The sequence below is a fragment of the Anabrus simplex genome, chromosome 11 (genome assembly GCF_040414725.1).
Source record: "Anabrus simplex isolate iqAnaSimp1 chromosome 11, ASM4041472v1, whole genome shotgun sequence".
NCBI lineage: Eukaryota > Metazoa > Arthropoda > Insecta > Orthoptera > Tettigoniidae > Anabrus > Anabrus simplex.
In genome coordinates, this window is record NC_090275.1 from 109855771 (window position 1) to 109875872 (window position 20102).

Sequence of the window (20102 nt, forward strand, 5' to 3'; positions counted from 1 at the left end):
TCCGATGCTCTCAGCCCAGCAGTCTCGGGTTCGAAAGGAACCCCGAAGTTGATGCTCTGATCATGCGAAAAATAATAACGATTCTCAACCAGACACTTAGACTACGCTTGAGAAAATAAGAAGAGGAACAGGAGGGGGAACAACCAATAAGATAACACTCGAAACATAGCGCAGGCGCACTTCAAGGATCTGTAAGCGCCTTTGAGTCTTACAGAATAATTCGAAGATAATTTTGTGTTATACAATTATTTCAAATAACTAATTCTGTGACACAATCATATTTTGAATGCTTAATACTCGCTAACTGTAGTTAATGGATAGAAAGTGGGTACTGCACTGGTCGCAGGATTTAAAAACTTCCAAAATTAAAATTTCCAAAGCAAAATAAAAAATAATATCAAATTCTACAGTACGAAAAGTCTAACATTATAAATTTTAAGAAACATAAAAGTTAAATACTACCACGTCCAAAATTAAAATGTGTGTGACCAAAATCAAAATGTCAGCACAAAATATATACACTAAATAAAATATCCAAGACACATGTCGTCCATAATTTTAAATACCCAACACAATAGTCCAAAATTTTGAACTTGCAAAAAGACAAAAAATTTGAAAAATTAAAATATTAACTTTGAAATGAATAATGTCCAATACAACCTTACATTCTGGACTGTGTCAATCGAACGTACAGTTTAAACATAAGAGGGCTTTCAAATTTTGACAGTGAGGAATTTAAATTGCCAAATGTTAATACGGAAGGTCGTGACGAGTTGGAAGGCCGCTGGTGGAGCTGGTATCAACTTGAGGCACGTCAAAACGGGGAGTGATGATTCACGTCCGTACTAAGAACGTGTGTGTAGAGTTTCGTAACATTAGCTGCAACAATGCCGAAGCTACACAACAGCACTTTGTGATGCTAAATATAGCTATTCTGGAATCCAAGGAATGTGCAAGGAGCGTGATTTCTTGATATCAAAGAACGTGATTAGTGCTGTATTGAATAAAAATGGCAAATGCCGACTGGACTTAATTCCAGTGGGGAAAAACAGGCAAATCCACGACCAGCCACCAGTCGTGCACCAGAAGTGTCACGGTCCTTGTTGCTAGTAATGTAAGCCGTAGTGTAAAGCACTGGAAATACTTAAGTTGTGTGCGAATTTGTATATAATGGCGTTGGATTTAGGAAGTTAGGCTAGTAGTATTTCATGTCATATGTTCTTTCCATGAAATTGCTTGTTGAGACCTACTCTTGTTTGTTTGTTTTTTGTTTGTTTTTTGTTGTTTTTGGGTAATTATGTTAACCTCATTATTACATTACTGTAAGTGACCATTGCCACCAGGATATTTCCCATATGAGATGTAAAATAAAAGTAAGTAAAAGTAAGAACTAACCCACGAAAGTTGGTGATGTCTGTTTCAACAGTTAAGACAGTAATCAACAAGTACCCGCAATTAAAAAGGCCGCACAAGAACAGAGTTCGTTCACAAACTGTTGCCTCGTCACATTTCGGAACTTCGCACTAACGCAAGGAACCTGTATGAGGGTTATCTGTCAGGGGACAGATGGAAAAATGTGGTGACATTAGACGAACCATATGTGTACCTTAGTAATCATAAAACATCCTGCTCTATTTACTACCACCCTAGAGACAAAAAAATTATCAATCATTGTATAAAGAATGCCAATAAAGTTTTACCTGGGGTTTCCTGATAATCACTGGATACTGCTACAATGGCTAATAATATGAAAGTGAACTCTACATGCTTTCAGCAAGAGTATTTAACGCCTATTTACAGCACAGATATCCCAGCACTGTATGGGAGGCCGAAAAATCAGGTATGGGTACATCAAGATAAATCATCCAGCACCACCTCTGTTTCTACTCATCTGTTCTTAGAGACAATGGAGATGGAAACTGGAATCCGTGCAATTCCTTTTAGTGGCATTCCGGATTAGACTTCTGTTCGTTTGTATTCCTGAACAGGGCCTTAGGAAATAGACGTCACCACACACTCAATTGGCTCTGCAAAGCCTGTAAGGAGGAGAAGGATATGATAGACATGCTAGGTCTGCGAAATAGTCTGCTGTAATGGAAATTACGTTGCCGGGCTGCAGCTAGAAATGCTGGCTTTCCAATTGAGCATGGTGATTTGTGGAGACATGTTTTTTCATAAACTAATTATCCTTCAAACATTGTCCTCAGAGATCCAGAATAATCTTCTGTAGTCAAACATGAACTAAATGATGGTTTTAAAAAAGATGTAGAAACTACAGACGACAAAAAGTATTTGAACTACATTATGTTATAAGCTACGTATAAATTTGCCCAGTCGTTTCCTCTATACTTAAACGCACACACTAAACTCTTTCATACCATGATATTTACTTTTATTCTGATATCGATAATGTACAGCAGAACTTAAAGTGTATAATTATACACTCTGCAGACTTGAAGTTAAGTATATTGAAGGCAAAAGTTTTCGCAATTTAAAGGTTCAAGCGCAAGACTCATTTCACTTATTCTTTCAGAAACTATCGTTAAAGTCGCCAGCATATATTGTATATACAGTATATATCATCACCATCATCATCATTAGCATCATTTTCATTTACCCTCGTCCAGTTCCAGCCAGGTCAGGGTGGTATTGGCACTTCTCCACCGTTGCCTCTCCTTCCACCATTCCTCTTCAGTAGTTGTATCTTACAACCTTGTATCTTACATTATTTCACTTCCAAAATATTTTACGCATATATATATGTAAATGCATATACAAATATGCGTCCTCCTTCTAGGGCTGTGATGGCGAACCTATGACACGCGTGCCTATAGGTGACACGTGAACACACTTCTGTGACATCCCACACAATATACTAACATAATTTAATGTTTTTGACATGTCTTCTTTGTCTTATACTGTCCTTGTCAGAGCCTATCCATCTTGCTCTGAGCCTCCCTCTTACCCTCTTACGCTCTTTCCGTCTGTCTTAGCCTCCAACACTTGTTTTCGTATCCTACCCTCCTCCATTCTCATATCATGTCCAAACCACCTCAGTTTATTCTTCTCCATCCCAATATTCAATTTTCGACCCCCTATTTCATTTTTACCTTAACATTTCTTATACCGTCTCCTCTTGACGTCCCTACCTTACTCTTCAGTATCTTCGTCTCACTGGCCTGAATTTTACTCTCATCTCTTGCTGTAAAAGTCAAAGTCTCTGATCCATACGTTAATACAGCGGTACAGTACATCTTGTACATTACCTCTTCACATTTCATAGAAACTTGTCTGTTTCACACCAACTTCCTTACATTCTGTACTTGTAGCCTTCTGATAATCTTATCCAACCTTGTATCTTACATTATTTCACTTCCAAAATATTTTAAGAATTTAAAAACATCAATATTTTGTCCTCTTTCCATTTCTTTTTCCTCTGTTTTCCCTTTTGTCATCACCACTATTTTCCTCCTCTCCACACTAATTTTTATACCATATTTGTCAAAATGGTCATTTAAAGCCTCTAGATGGATTTAGACTTCTGTATCGTTCATTCCCAGATCACTTTGTTGTCTGAAAACTGTAATACGTTCATAACCTATCCATATGTTGCCTTTATTTCCTTTAGAATTTCATCCATAATCATAATAAATACAAGTGGAGACATTACACTTCCCCTTCTTCGTCGACTTTGTTTCTAAATTAATCTGTTCTCCCCACTGGAGTCTGGACACAGCTGGAACAGTTTTTTTTTTACATTACTTTCAGTCATTCTCTTGATTGCTTTCCACGTCTTTTCCTTTCCATGATTTCCCCACAGCTTTTCTCTGTTAACATTAGGATATCCAATCTTTTCCTACAAGGTTCGGATTCATTTCAAATTTTGTGAATGTATTAGCTAATAGATTAAAATGACATTGAAATTATTCGTGTTCCAGCGTTAGATGATGAGGCAAATGGCGAGCAAGAACAGCCGAGTGAATGATATCGGTGAAAGTAGGTCAACAATGAAGAGAACAGCTATCCGTCATACAACGGTATTCGCTACCTTCGTCAGCAATTTCTCATGTACTTCTTGTATGAACTGTAATCAGTATCAACGTGAATAAACCTACACTCTCATTGTGTGCCATTTTCTAACACGGCAAAGCCTATCCTTTCCCAGACAAGACTGAGCTGCTCATAGACCAGTAGCGAAAGTAGAAGGTGGTGGTGGTTGAAACAAAGTAATTGCAATTCCTTGTTAACAAACTAAATCAAAGCAAAAATTGAAATAAACGTACAGGATTTAGCATGAAGGCACTGTCAAACTTCGAGAACACCTCCCCCACAAGTAGAAGAATAAAATATATTGTATGTTACATGTGTCCATGTTGGAACTCATTTTCTACAACTCTACACACAGGAACAGAACGTACCAGCACAGCACAGGAAACTTAATTAAATAAAATGCTCAAAGTGCCCTGTGTAAACTTTGATACAAATATGCATCCTCCTTCTAGGGCTGTGATGGCGAACCTATGACACGCGTGCCTCTAGGTGACACGTGAACACACTTCTGTGACATCCCACACAATATACTAACAATATACTAACAATATACTAACATGTAGTAATTAATAACGAAGTATGTCTCATTTAATTCTATGCCCATATTTATTACACATTTCATTAATAGACAGGATATAGGCTTTTGGGCCTATGCCATGGCAAGCAAATAGGGTGAAATTCTTTACGTTTGGCAGAGAACTTTGCTCTGCGTCTTCAGAAGAAAATCTCGACTGTTCATCGCCAGATGCTCCATTCCAGGCTTGTGTCAATGTCATACTTTCATATGTGCGTACACCTGTTATGTGACCCTCTCAGACTGATTCGGATGGTTCCGTTAGCTTCCGCTTCGAACTCTAGTATTGTACCGCTTCCGGTGAGCCATCTGGTGACGAATGAAGGTACCACTTCCACTTCTATTATAACGTCTCAATTCAAAGCTCATTGTTTGAGAAGCCTTTCTCGTGAACAGTCGGGAATTTTACCTTATTTTCTTGACACGGCATAGGCCTATATCATGTCTATAAGTACGGGCCGTGAAAACATCAATGGCAACATTTTATTAAGTTAAAGCAAAAATATATGTCATTCCTAAAATATACCTTTTTAAAATGTAATTTTCAGCGATGTTTGCAGAATAAAATCATGAAACGTTCAGTCGAGTGAATTTATGTGTAATGCAATCTAATATCTAAAAGAAATCAGATAAGGAGTTTCACGATGATTTTAAGGAAAATAACCGATGTCACACTAGACAGTCAAAAGTAATAAACAAGAACTGAATTGACACTCTAGTGCCATCCCTGGTCTAAGGTGACCAACAGTCCCGCATTTCAAGGTGTTTTGTAAATGTCCCGCCTGGGACGTTACTTGTCCCGTAATTGTTTCGCTTTCAATCTGAGCGAACTTTCCCAGTACGCAACTGTCCTGCCACCTAGCTTCAACTAAACATAACGTAACCGTTGCCAACAGTATGATCTTTGAAAGTGCAAAGAAGCAGGTTAGAGAATCTTCTGGAGAAGCGTTCCTACTTCCGACTAACCGTTAGTACGTGGCCATTCTGTAGAACGAAGCGCATCAACATACACGTGTTGTATTAACTCAAGATCATATTTAAGGTTTTATGATTTTTTAAATGGATGCGGCGTCGGATAGCGATGATTATACTTTTACTTCTGCACGAAAATCCACACTTCTAGTCCTTCAGACAAGCAACTCAATGTTGAAAAAATTCCTACCGGTATGAGCTACGAATTGAAGGTTAAAAAAGTATGAGAATATATTCTTTATTTATTCCTAGCCGCCTCTGTGGTGTAGTGGTTAGCGTGATTAGCTGCCACCCCCGAAGGTCCGGGTTCGATTCCCGGCTCTGCCACGAAATTTGAAAAGTGGTATGAGGGCTGGAACGGGGTCCACTCAGCCTCGGGAGGTCAACTGAGTAGAGGTGGGTTCGATTCCCACCTCAGCCATCCTGGAAGTGGTTTTCCGTGGTTTCCCACTTCTCCTCCAGGCGAATGCCGGGATGGTACCTAACTTAAGGCCACGGCCGCTTCCTTCCCTCTTCCTTGCCTATCCCTTCCAATCTTCCCATCCCTCCACAAGGCCCCTGTTCAGCATAGCAGGTGAGGCCGCCTGGGCGAGGTACTGGTCATACTCCCCAGTTGTATCCCCCGACCAAGAGTCTGAAGCTCCAGGACACTGCCCTTGAGGCGGTAGAGGTGGGATCCCTCGCTAAGTCCGAGGGAAAAACCGAACCTGGAGGGTAAACAGATGATGATGATGATGATTTATTCCTAAAAGTTACAATCCTTTTCTTTATCCGGTTGATTACATAACCAATTTGCCTTTTCCTACCACTACGAGCGCTACTGTGAGTCAATGGAGAGTTTCACTTAAGCCCTTATGACTACATTCTGTGTGAACATTTTTCAAACAATCACAAAACGCCTGATATTATTGAACTAAGGAACACATTACAGAAAGAATTATGTAAATAAGTTAATTTGACTAACATGTGAGTCCGCCTCTGTGGTGTAGTGGTTAGTTGCCATCCCTGGAGGCCCAGGTTCGATTCCCGGCTCTGCCATGAAATTTGAAAACTGCCACGAGGGCTGGAACGGGGTCCACTCAGCCTCGAGAGGTCAACTGAGTAGAGGTGGGTTCGATTCCCACTTCAGCCATTCTGCAAGGGGTTTTGCGTGATTTTCCACTTCACCAGGTAAATGCCGGGATGGTACCTAACTGAAGGCCACGGCCGCTTCCTTCCCTCTTCCTTGTCTATCCCTTCCAAAGGTTCCATCCCCCACAAGGCCCCTCTTCAGCATATCAGGTGAGGCTGCCTGGGCGAGGTACTGGTCATCCTCCCCAGTGTATCCCCCACCCAGGGTCCGAAACTCCAAGACACTGCCCTCGAGGCGCTAGAGGTAGGATCCCTCGCTGAGTCTGAGGGAAAAACCGACCCTGGAGGTTAAACAGATGAAGAAGAAGGCTAATATGTGAATAAGAAAGAAAGCAAGGAAAGAAACAAACGATTTTCCGAAACTGAACTCAGGTCGGAAGTGATTCTCGATTTTTTTTTTTTTTTGTTTGGTAAATCTATCCAAGACACAATCTGAAACCTTTCCTGGCCATTTATCCCTTAAACTTTCGGCTCAATTGTGAAATTGTTTAATTTTACGTTTTTCTTAATATGAGAACTCCTGCTTTCTCTGCTAAAAACGTTTAAACATTAAACCCGAGAAGGCACAAGAGGAAAGCAAACACGTATGTAGGGAACCAACACGCCGTACTTGTCTCCTGAATGTAGTAATGTCCACACTTTGTAAGAACACGTAGAGTATATCTCATGGATGAAGAGTCTTCAACCCACAGACTGGAAAAGAAATTGTGCAATGAAGATGAGTGAAATATTTTTTCTATGTTATAACTTCAATACGAGTTAAATAAGAGGGAGACGCATCACAACGCTTTTGAAAATGCTACAATTTTTGTCATTTTAAATCAAAGCTAAACAAGTAGCCGTCCCCCAAAATTGTGGAATGTCCGCCTTTTTCTACTGTCATGTCCTCGTTCCTTCTTTCAAAACTTGATCCCTCCACCTCCGAGGCACAGAACCACGGATGTGCTTAAGTATTGCGTAATGCACGAATCAATGTTAAAGTTTTAGACATTTCATGTGTTACGTTCGTACGTTCTGTTTACCACGATGAATATAATATGTAGAGTTGTAGAAAATAAGTTCTAACATGCAAATAAAGCGTTTCATATTTTCTTCTTTTAAGTGCGAGGAACGTGGTCTGAACGTTTTGTCTACATTCTTGTTACACCCTGTATACTGAATTGATGAATTTGGAAAAGTTAAAAATGTTCATTTGGCACAGTTTTACGGCCGTCATGTCCTCTGTGATGCGAACGCTATGTGCAAGGATATAATCACTATTACGTGTCTGTGCGGCGGTACGAATTAAACATGCGCTGTTAAAATCCTGGTCTTGGCCGTCAATCGACCTCACGACTCTCAGAACGGGAGACCATTCAGCCAAGAATTCAGACTCCCAGGTAACTATAATCAGAATTTTAAAAATGTTCTGCTACTTCAATTTACCGAGCTCAGAACACTTTAAGCAAGCCTCGGACCTATGGGAGTAATGGAGTCCCACTCCCATTTGACAGGCGAGGGACTACTTGGAAACAACTTGGCGAACGAAATGGAATTCGATGGGGAGCTATCAATATTAATGGGGCTTATGGAAGAAAGAAGGTAGAACTTGCTGAGTCAGCAAAGAGAATGCATCTGGATGTGCTAGGAGTAAGTGATATTCGGGTAAGGGGAGATAAGGAGGAAGAGATAGGAGATTATAAAGTGTACTTGACGGGTGTTAGAAAGGGAAGGGCAGAGTCTGGGGTAGGGCTCTTTATCAGTAATACCATTGCACGCAACCAGTCTAGCTCGAGCGGTCGAGGAGAGAGGTTGCGTTGCGAAGTGCGTGCTGTAAACATGGTCGGCATTGAACAGTACCGGGCCGCTATTGGGAAATGGCAGGCAAGGCAGAAGAAGGAGGCCAGGAGTGGATTGGTGACGGACGGATTGAAAATGAGTGAAGCGGTGCTGGTGGTGGCAGTGATAGCAGTGTTACTGGTTATTGGGGGGGTGGAAGTAAACCCAGGCCCAAATACCAGTGGAAAATATAGTACGGAGGATTTGGCCGCACTCAGGGTGGTTGTAAGTGAAGTTATGCAGGAGAAGTGTCAATGGGATAAGGTGCAGGAAATAAAGGACATGATGGAGGAGCAGAGAAGGGAGATAGGGAACATGAAGAAATGGCTTGAAACGAAGACAGAGGAATCGAGCAGGAGAGTGGTCAATAACGAGAAAGAAATCGAGTTATTGAGAGGGGAAGTGAAACATCTGAAAGATGAGGTGATGAAGTTGAAGAAAGAAGCGGAGGGGTACAGGCAGGAGAGATTGAAAAAAGCCATATTTATATATGGAATTGAGGAAGGGGCGAGAGAGAGCAAGTTTGAGCTGATATTTAAGGTGGTGGAAGCTATACGTGATGTTATGAAGATAAACTTTAGTGAGGTAGACATTGATGATGTAGAGAGAGTTGGTAAAATCAAAGGTCGGAGGCCAATTAGGGTTAAATTGTTCTCAACCTTAATGGCAGATTCTGTGTTAAGGAACAGCAAGAATTTACAAGGGCGGAAAATAGGGGTGAAAGGAGACATGGGAAGAGAAGGAAGTGAAAACGCGAAGATCTTGAATAGGCACCTATGGAGAGCGAGGAACCAGGGGCTAAAGGCCCGAATAAGAGGTCTGAGGTTGGAGGTGACAAACGGGCGATGGGTTAGAGTACATTCAGTGACGAAGCTAAAGGAAATGGACGAAAACGAGAGGGTTGAGGGTGGTGAGAGGACAAGGCAAGATGGGAAGAAGAAAGAAGAAAAGAAGAGGAGGAGGGACGTGGCAGGAGAGCAGGGCATCTCGGAAGAGAATGGGCAGTGCAGCCGGGAGACAGAAGACCAAGATAGTGAAGTGGACGGTGAGAGTGGGCCGCAAGAAACTGGGAGAGGAGAGTGTAGAGGTGCAGTGAGCAAGAAAGGACAAAGGGAGGTGGATTCAGAAGTCCAAAATAGTGAGGGGGAGAGTGGGGGTGAGCAGCAAGAAAGGGTGAGTGCAGGGTGCAGTGGTGTAGTGAACAAGAAAGGTCAAGAGGAGACAGATCGACAAGAAGGTAAAAAAATTATGAGTAAAGTCAGGAGTAAGAGCTTAAAAGACATATGGGGAAAAGTACGTAAAGGGATGGAGGATACAGAGGGAGAGAGGTCGATAAATACTAGAAGTAAGAATAGAGGGGGAGACCTAGAAGGGAGGGAGGGAAAGTTATAACAATATTGGAAGATAGGATGTGTGAATATTGAAGGAGTAAGGAGCAAATTAGGAAACAAGAAAGTTAGGGAAGTAATTGAAAGTTTCGATGTTGTGGCACTCTTGGAGACGTGGTTGGAAACAGGGAGGGAGATTGCATGGAAGGGGTTTGAGATAAAATATAAATATAGAAGAAAAGAGAGGAATAAGGGACGAGCACCAGGAGGGATGATAGTTCTAATTAGGGAAGAAATTAGTGAAAGAGTAGAGGATATAGAGACCGATATGATGGAAACCATATGGCTGAGATTGAATTTGGGAGGGAGAGAGGGATGGAGGAAGAAAATAAATCTAGCGTTTGTTTACTGCCACCCTAGTAATTCAGAATATGCAAATAAATATTTTTTTGAAGAGTTATTGGTGGATATTGGTAGGATAAGGGGAATGTATCCAGGGGAGGAGGATATGTTGTTATTTGGGGATTGGAACGCGAGAATAGGAGAACAGAGCCCAGTTTATAGTAGGGAGGATGGAATGTGTTTGTTAGAAAGCAGAAGGAGTGAGGACAAAATTACAAATAGTTATGGAGAGAAGCTCCTAGAGATGTGTGCTGTGGGAAACTTGTATATTCTGAATGGGTGGATAGAGGGCGACAGGACGGGGAAATTGACATATGTTACGGAGAAAGGGGGTAGTGTGATAGATATGGTTTTGAGCTCGGAAGGGATGATTGAGGAAGTTGTAAGTATGGAAATAGGAGATTGGATTGAGTCACACCATTTCCCGGTGAGGGTTATGCTGAAAAGAGAGGAAGAGAAGTGTACAATGAAGGAAAATGAGACAAAGGATAAACGAGGGAGGGGTTATAATAAGTACAAATGGACAGAGAAGGTGGGCCGGGATTGGAATAGGGTAGTAAAGGAGGAGCTACATCTTCTGAAATATGGGTGGGAAGGGGCGTTAGAAGAGAATGATACTGATAAAGCCTTGGAATTGTTGCTACATCCAATAAAGATGATAGCGCAGAAGGTGAAAGCTAGAAAAGGAAATAAGAAAGAGGGAGAAGAATGGTTTAATAGGGAGTGTGAAGGATTGCGGAGAAAGGTGATGGACGCGTTAGGAGAATATAGAAGGAAAGGTGGGAGCCAAGAAAGGGAGTTTTTCTGCAGATTGAGGAAGGAGTATAAAAAGAAAATCTCTGAGACAAAAAAGACGTGGTTAGAGGAACAAATGGAAGCCATAAATAATGACTGCAAGACTAACAATTTTGAGAGAGTCTGGGATAAGATTAATAGAATTATGAAGGGTGGAAGGAATATGGAGAGAACGAGTATTGAGGAAGTGCAATGGGTCAGGCACTTCGATGAATTACTAGGAAAAAAGGGGGGTGATAGATGGAGAGGTTCGGGAGAAGAAGTAATTTGGAGGAATAGGGGAGTGGCAATTTATGACTTGGATAAAGAAATCACAAGAGAGGAAATCCGGGGAGTGATAAGCAGAGCCAGAGCGAAGTCGGCCGGGGGGTGTAATGGTATAAATAATAAGTTTTGGAAGGAAATTAGTAAAAATGAGATAATGATAGAGGGCATGGTGAAACTATTCAATAGGATATTCGAGGGAGGAAATTACCCTAGGGAATGGGAAACAGGAATTATATGCCCTATATACAAGGGAAAGGGTAGTAGGAACAATGTGAACAGTTATAGAGGTATATCTCTGTTGGATTCTTTGAGTAAAATATATACTGGGGTGCTAGCGAACAGAATAAGCGGGTGGGCGGAAGAAAATGAAATTTTGACAGATCACCAAGGGGGATTTAGGAAAAAGAAAAGAACAGTGGATAATATAATGATAGTAAAGACTATTTTAGAAAAGTATAAGAATATGGATAGAAGTACGGTTTATGTAGCAGCAATAGATTTTGAGAAAGCTTTTGATAAGGTAAATAGAGAGGCCCTACTAGAGAAATTAGGTAGGTTAGGGATTTCGGAGAAGATGTTGAGGGCAGTGGAAGGAATATATAGGGACGTCAGGTTTTGTGTAAAATTGGGAGAAGGGAGAATGAGTGGACCATTAGAGTCCAAGGTGGGTTTAAAACAAGGATGCAAGTTATCGCCCATACTGTTTATTTTATTTATCAACGATATTTTAGAGGGGTTTGGGGCAGAAAATTGGGCTGTACCAGTAATTAATGGTTTGGAAGTGCCAGGACTGATATTTGCGGATGATGTGTTATTGATGACGTTAACTTCAGGGGCGATGAATAGGGCCTTAGAGTCAGTGATGCTATTTGCGAGGAAATGGGGATTGAAAATTAATGGAAATAAGTCTAAAATATTGGTAGTACAGGTGAACAAAAGAAGAAAGATAGAAGGGAATTGGGTAATTCAGGGAGAAAGATTGGAACAGGTAAGGAAGCTGGAATATCTAGGAGTTATTTTTAATGATAAAGGAACTTGGAGTGACCAGATCAAAAGAATGAAATATAGAGGATTGGCAGCCTTAGCCTCAGTCAGAAATTTGCTACTCAAGTACCCGGGGATCAGTTACAAAACACTGAGACTCGTGTTCAGGTCGGTAATCGTGGGGAGGGTATTATACGGAGCAGAAGTTTGGGGGCTGGATGAGAAAAGAGAGGAACTAAGAAGGATTGTTAGTAGTTTTGCCAAGTTAGTGATGGGCTTACCGAGGTGTACAGCAAATGTAGGGGCGGAATTAATGTGTGGGGAGGATTTGGAATCAGAGGGTGTGAAAAGAATAGTTAGATATTGGATGAATTTAAAAAGACAGGAAGGTGGGAGAGTTTTACAGGCAGCATATGTACAGCAATTTAAGAGCATGTATAAGGGTGGATGGTTAGAAAAAATAAAGGGATATTTGGAGAGGATAGGATTAGGACACCTGTGGGGGGAGGTTTGGTCAAAGACAGAAGTGAGAGGGATGAATATACTGGAAAGGAGAATTAGAGATATCCATAGGCAGAAATTATTGGGGGAAAGCAGACTAAGAAATTCGCTGACTGTTTTGACGAAAATAGAGGAGATAGCAGGGTTGAATATTAGATACGTCGATAGGTCAAAACGATATGGGATGATGTGGTGGCTTTTAGGTCTGCCAAGGAATAAAGGCTGGTTACAAGGCAGGGATAAGACAAGGTGTGTACTTTGTGGAGATGTAAATGATGAGTTTCACTTGCTAAGAGACTGTGAGGTAACGAGGGGGTTAAGACATGGATTATTGAGTGCCGAGCATCGGGAAATACTGGGGAGAGGAGATGAGAACGCAATACTGAGATGGATTATTAAACAATGGGAAAAAGGGGGTGAATTGAACAGGTATTTTTGTGCGACAAAAAAGGCCTGCGAGAGTAAAATGAAGGAGAGTGAGTTAGAGGGTGGGCAGGGGAATAGGGGGGTGGAATAGTTATCTGTATAAGGGAAGGGGATAGTATGTTAAAATTCTAATGGTTTAGGGAAGATAGGGACTGAGTACTTAGTTAGGTGGAGTTGGGTAAGAGGGCAGGATTGCATGGTCTGTTTGTTTTATGATATGTTAGTAATTGTTATTCATTGTAATTTTATTAGGTTATGATGGTAATTATTTGTGAAGGCTGAAATGTGGCAATGGTGAAGTGGTATATGATATGTTAGTAATTGTTATTCATTGTAATTTTATTAGGTTATGATGGTAATTATTTGTGAAGGCTGAAATGTGGCAATGGTGAAGTGGTATATTTATTGTGGATATGTGGAGTTGGAGGAGTGGTGGTATAAATATGGTAATGGAGAAGTGGTATAGGAGGAAGAAATATGTTGGAAAGGTGTTGGTATATGCGTGACTGGTATTGGTTATTCATTGTAATTTCATTAGGTTATGATGGTAAATAATTGGTGAAGGCTGAGATGTGGTAATGGTGAAGTGATATATTTATTGTGATATTTGGAGTTGAAGGAGTGGTGGTAAATGTGGTGTTGGAAAAGTGTTATATCGTTGGAATGTAGTGTGGGAGAAGTGGTGATATAAGTAGAGGTGGTATATAAAGGTTTAGTATTTAGGTGATGTATGGTTTGGTACTGAGATGGTTTATTTATGGTTGACTTCGTGGGAGTTGGGAGGTGGTATTATTGTATTGATGTCTGGTATAAGTATTTAATTTCTGGAGCTGGATAGAGGTGAGTTTATTGTCATTTTGAAAATTTTGGTTTGTTTGTATGGAGAGGAGGAAGAAATATGATGTTGGAGAGGTGTTGGTATGTGTTGTATTGCTGAGATATGGTGTCGGAAGCATTGGAGGCTTAGTATGTATGATTGGGTGATGTATGGTATGGTATTGAGATGGTTTATTTACGGCCGAATTCGTGGAAGTTGGGAGAGAGTATTATTGTATTGGTGTCTGGTATGAGTATTGAATTTTTGGAGCTGGAGGAAGGTGATTTTATTACAAATTTGTAAATTGTGGTTTGTTTGTATGGAGAGGAGGAAGGAGTATGATGTTGGGGAGGTGTTGGTATAGGCGTGATTGGTATTTGTTATGCATGGTCGAAATTTTTGGGAGATGGAGAGGTAATTTTATTATGGAGTGTTATGGCGGATTGAAATGATATGAAGCAATGTTAACGCTGATTGGTAAAAGCTGTGGTATGATGGATTGGAATGTTATGACGGAATATTGTTGTTATTATTTAGACTTGTACTATAGGAGGTGGAATCTGAAAGATTGAATGCAATGTTAGTGTCATGGCTGGTTTGGTATGCAATAGTGTAATGTTGCTGGTGTAGCTTATTTTGGAGTAGGTCAGGAAACAATAGAGGTGATGGAATTGCTGAAGCAAGAAGGTCGCGTGATGAGTGGGTACGTGTGAGTGATAACAAGCAGCAAGTTGCAACACCAGCAGCAGATTGTAAACATAGAACAGGCTGATGAGGTGTTCATTTCATTTTATTTTGTATGTGGTGGAGGGTGGTGGCTTGGGTTGGACTGCGTTTATTATTAGTTATTTATTTATTTATTTATTATTATTGTGAACGTGTATTCGGGGCTGAAAGCCTGTTTTGTTCATTAATAAATACAAATACATTGCACGCAACATAGTTTCTGTTAGGCACGTAAATGAGCGAATGATGTGGGTAGATTTGTCAGTGGGAGGAATTAGGACAAGAATTGTGTCCGTGTATTCACCATGTGAGGGTGCAGATGAGGATGAAGTTGACAAGTTTTATGAAGCATTGAGTGACATCGTGGTCAGGGTCAACAGCAAGGATAGAATAGTGCTAATGGGCGATTTCAATGCGAGAGTTGGGAATAGAACTGAAGGATACGAAAGGGTGATTGGTAAATGTGGGGAAGATATGGAAGCTAATGGGAATGGGAAGCGTTTGCTGGACTTCTGTGCTAGTATGGGTTTAGCTGTTACGAACACATTCTTCAAGCATAAGGCTATTCACCGCTTCACATGGGAGGCTAGGGGTACCAGATCCATAATAGACTATATCTTAACAGACTTTGAATTCAGGAAATCTTTTAGGAATGTACGAGTTTTTCGGGGATTTTTCGATGATACAGACCGATCTGTAGTGAACTAAGTATCTCTAGGCCTAGGGTAGAGAAAGTGAAATCTGTCTGCAAACGAATAAGGGTAGAAAATCTCCAGGACGAGGAAATTAGACAGAAGTACATGGATATGATTAGTGAGAAGTTTCGAACAGTAGACGGTAAGCAGGTTCAGGATATAGAAAGTGAATGGGTGGCATACAGGAATGCTGTAGGAGAAACAGCAAGGGAATGCCTAGGAACAACTGTGTGTAAAGATGGGAAAAGGCGAACATCTTGGTGGAATGATGAAGTGAGAGCAGCCTGTAAACGTAAAAAGAAGGCTTATCAGAAATGGCTCCAAACAAGGGCCGAGGCAGACAGGGATTTGTACGTGGATGAAAGAAACAGAGCGAAACAAATAGTTGTTGAATCCAAAAAGAAGTCATGGGAAGATTTTGGTAATAACCTGGAAAGGCTAGGTCAAGCAGCAGGGAAACCTTTCTGGACAGTAATAAAGAATCTTAGGAAGGGAGCGAAAAAGGAAATGAACAGTGTTTTGAGTAATTCAGGTGAACTCATAACAGATCCCAGGGAATCACTGGAGAGGTGGAGGGAATATTTTGAACATCTTCTCAATGTAAAAGGGAATCATCATGGTGGTGTTGCAAACAGTCAAGCTCATGGGGAGGAGGAAAATGATGTTGGTGAAATTATGCTTGAGGAAGTGGAAAGGATAGTAAATAAACTCCATTGTCATAAGGCAGCAGGAATAGATGAAATTAGACCTGAAATGGTGAAGTATAGTGGGAAGGCAGGGATGAAATGGCTTCATAGACTAGTCAAATTAGCGTGGAGTGTTGGTAAAGTACCTTCAGATTGGACAAAAGCAGTAATTGCACCTATCTATAAGCAAGGGAACAGGAAGGATTGCAACAACTATCGAGGTATCTCATTGATTAGTATACCAGGCAAAGTATTCACAGGCATCTTGGAAGGGAGGGTGCGTTCAGTCGTTGAGAGGAAGTTGGATGAAAACCAGTGTGGTTTCAGACCACAGAGAGGCTGTCAGGATCAGATTTTCAGTATGCGCCAGGTAATTGAAAAATGCTACGAGAGGAATAGGCAGTTGTGTTTATGTTTCGTAGATCTAGAGAAGGCATATGACAGGGTACCGAGGGAAAAGATGTTCGCCATACTGGAGGACTATGGAATTAAAGGTAGATTATTAAAATCAATCAAAGGCATTTATGTTGACAATTGGGCTTCAGTGAGAATTGATGGTAGAATGAGTTCTTGGTTCAGGGTACTTACAGGAGTTAGACAAGGCTGTAATCTTTCACCTTTGCTGTTTGTAGTTTACATGGATCATATGCTGAAAGGTATAAAATGGCAGGGAGGGATTCAGTTAGGTGGAAATGTAGTAAGCAGCCTGGCCTATGCTGACGACTTGGTCTTATTGGCAGACTGTGCCGAAAGCCTGCAGTCTAACATCTTGGAACTTGAAAATAGGTGCAATGAGTATGGTATGAAAATTAGCCTCTCGAAGACTAAATTGATGTCAGTAGGTAAGAAATCCAATAGAATTGAATGTCAGATTGGTGATACAAAGCTAGAACAGGTCGATAATTTCAAGTATTTAGGTTGTGTGTTTTCCCAGGACGGTAATATAGTAAGTGAGATTGAATCAAGGTGTAGTAAAGCTAATGCACTGAGCTCGCAGTTGCGATCAGCAGTATTCTGTAAGAAGGAAGTCAGCTCCCAGACGAAACTATCTTTACATCGGTCTGTTTTCAGACCAACTTTGCTTTACGGGAGCGAAAGCTGGGTGGACTCAGGATATCTTATTCATAAGTTAGAAGTAACAGACATGAAAGTAGCAAGAATGATTGCTGGTACAAACAGGTGGGAACAATGGCAGGAGGGAACTCGGAATGAGGAGATAAAGGCTAATTTAGGAATGAACTCGATGGATGAAGCTGTACGCATAAACCGGCTTCGGTGGTGGGGTCATGTGAGGCGAATGGAGGAGGATAGGTTACCTAGGAGAATAATGGACTCTGTTATGGAGGGTAAGAGAAGTAGAGGGAGACCAAGACGACGATGGTTAGACTCTGTTTCTAACGATTTAAAGATAAGAGGTATAGAACTAAATGAGGCCACAACACTAGTTGGAAATCGAGGATTGTGGCGACGTTTAGTAAATTCTCAGAGGCTTGCAGACTGAACGCTGAAAGGCATAACAGTCTATAATGATAATGTATGTATGCTACTTCAAGGGATGAAGCTACCGGTGAAAGAATGGAATGGCGTGGAATTGAGAGTCACCCCGGGCCTTCCACATTTAAGGATACCCGGATGTGAATACTACATGTATTAATGCACATTTCATGTATGAAAAACTATTTCTTTTCTTCCAAGAGTAAGCCTCCGTGACTCAGGTGGCAGCGCGCCGGCCTATCACCGCTGGATACCATGGTTCAAATCCCGCTCACACCATGCGAGATTTATGCTGAACAAACCGGAGGCGGACAGGTTTTTCTCCGGGTACTCCGGTTTTCCCTGTCATCTTTCATTCTAGCAACACTCTCCATTAATATTTCATTTCATCTGTCAGTCATTTATCATTACCCCAGAGGAGTCTGACAGACTTCAGCAGCCGGCACATTTCCTATCCTCGCCGCTAGATGGGAGCTTCATTCATTCCTTTCCTGACCCGGTCGAATGACTGGAAACAGGCTGTGGATTTGCATTTATTTCTTTCAAAACTACCGGACTTTAATCATCTTGTAGCAATATTTCTCCCTCACTTCCTCAATAGGGATGAAAATTGCATGAAATCACATTTAAAATTTCAAACATCTGCTACAACTGTAGCTACAATATTGTTTTATTATGCATTACCTGGTGACGTGTAATGTTTACAGTGCACTATGTCTTCTGCTATGGGCTAGAATAAATTTGTTACATTCATTGACCTGTCTCAGACTCATCCTTGATTTTGACAATATGAATGTGACTGAGGTATGAGCGATGCTAGTAATACCATTCTTTATGCAGCCAGTTCCTGTCATGAACTGTGTGAAAATGTCTCTCATAGGGTCGGTTGGTGCATGCATTTCAGAGGGCTTGGCAGTGTGATATGTAATAGCAACATCTGGCTCTGTGAGGAAAGCAACGGGAAACAACTTCACTGCTCATTTCCCTAATATGCCTCTTCAGTGACGCCTAGGCTACCTATAACAGCTGTTGGCGGATCTGTGGAGGATCAAATCAGCCTTCGGGCTGAATACTCAATATGCATAAGTCACAATTATTTTTGTGAAAGTAAATGACACTGGTGCCTGCAATAAATGCTTACAATTGTATTAGAAAAATATTATTATGAATAAAAAACAGTCTGTTTAATTCTGGGATGACTCAGTTTTGTTCAATTACATTCAACCGTTAATGACCACTTCTCACTAATTCCCGTCTAATTACAAATCTGTCACAGCAATACTCCAGCTGGACATTCTATGCGTGGAGCAGGCTATAATTCCCATTGCCAGTATTCACCGTCCACTTTCAGTCGACACGTTCAGTAGTCTCGCTCAACAGCTGCACGCAGACAGGTTTGAACACAGAGTTTCTGGTCACCATAACATACGACGACAGTTCCTTGGTTCGACTCCAGATAAAGCCCACCACTCACCCAGTCATCAGTGGCCGCTCCACACAGTGAACTACTCACAACTTAATACTGACGAGCTCTACGATACTCCCCACTAACGCTGATCCAGCTCCACTCCACCAACTGCTCCGCACACAGATTCCATGTCAGTCTACAGCCCACGGTAGTTGCACACTCAGTACTTCACTCAGTACTCCAACGCAGTACACATATAAAATTCCACTCAGTACTCAAAGACAGTATACATATGACGATACACTAATCACAGCCAGCATTACTGCCGTAACACTTCCATTATTCAACTCCAACACTTTTTTATATTATGGTGATGGAGTACTGGAATCTTCGGGGCTCGGATAGAGAAGGAACATTCTCGTTACACCTTGCAGAAGGTGAGCGGGAAAACCAGACGAAGAGAACAATAGAGAAGAGACCGCGGTGTGTCCTCAGCCCGGCTGGGAGGACCCCAGCCTGCCTTAATCTACGACAGGGGTGGCACCTTTTGCACTGTTAAAATAGATTCTCAAGAAATAAAACATATATTTTGCAAATCTTCTTGGTAACTTTTAGGCAGTTAAAGAAATGCACTGAACGTATTCGCTCTAGTTCTTACGGCTCTTGACAAAAATGTACCTAAATATTATAAATGATACTTTCGGAAATGTAGTGATAGCTGGGCAGGGCGAGGGGAGGAGGGGGTGCAGTGACATTGGTGTGTCATATTTTGACCCTGAATTTTTAGACGGTAGTAGGTTAGATTGTAAAGTGATTTTGTTTGTGGGAAGGGTCATTTAGTCCGATCTTCCATACTGTAGCGAGAATAACATGTAATCCAGGGGGTGTGAGTCATACCCCTCATATTTATGCAAAACTCATAGCATGACCGTTGTACAGGGTAGAGTATATTTATCATACTCTGTTACTTATTGCCTAAATTCCGGGCTCTGGTCATGTTTAATACTTTTGTTACAGGAATATAATAC

At 41.1% G+C, this 20102-nt stretch overlaps 1 protein-coding gene across 1 annotated transcript in view; it reads left to right on the plus strand.

Annotated features, from left to right (window-relative positions):
* The window catches only part of LOC136883501 (pheromone-binding protein-like), a 52794-nt gene that overhangs the window by 32530 nt on the left and 162 nt on the right, over positions 1-20102 (plus strand). The gene's annotated exons all lie outside the window — the stretch shown is intronic.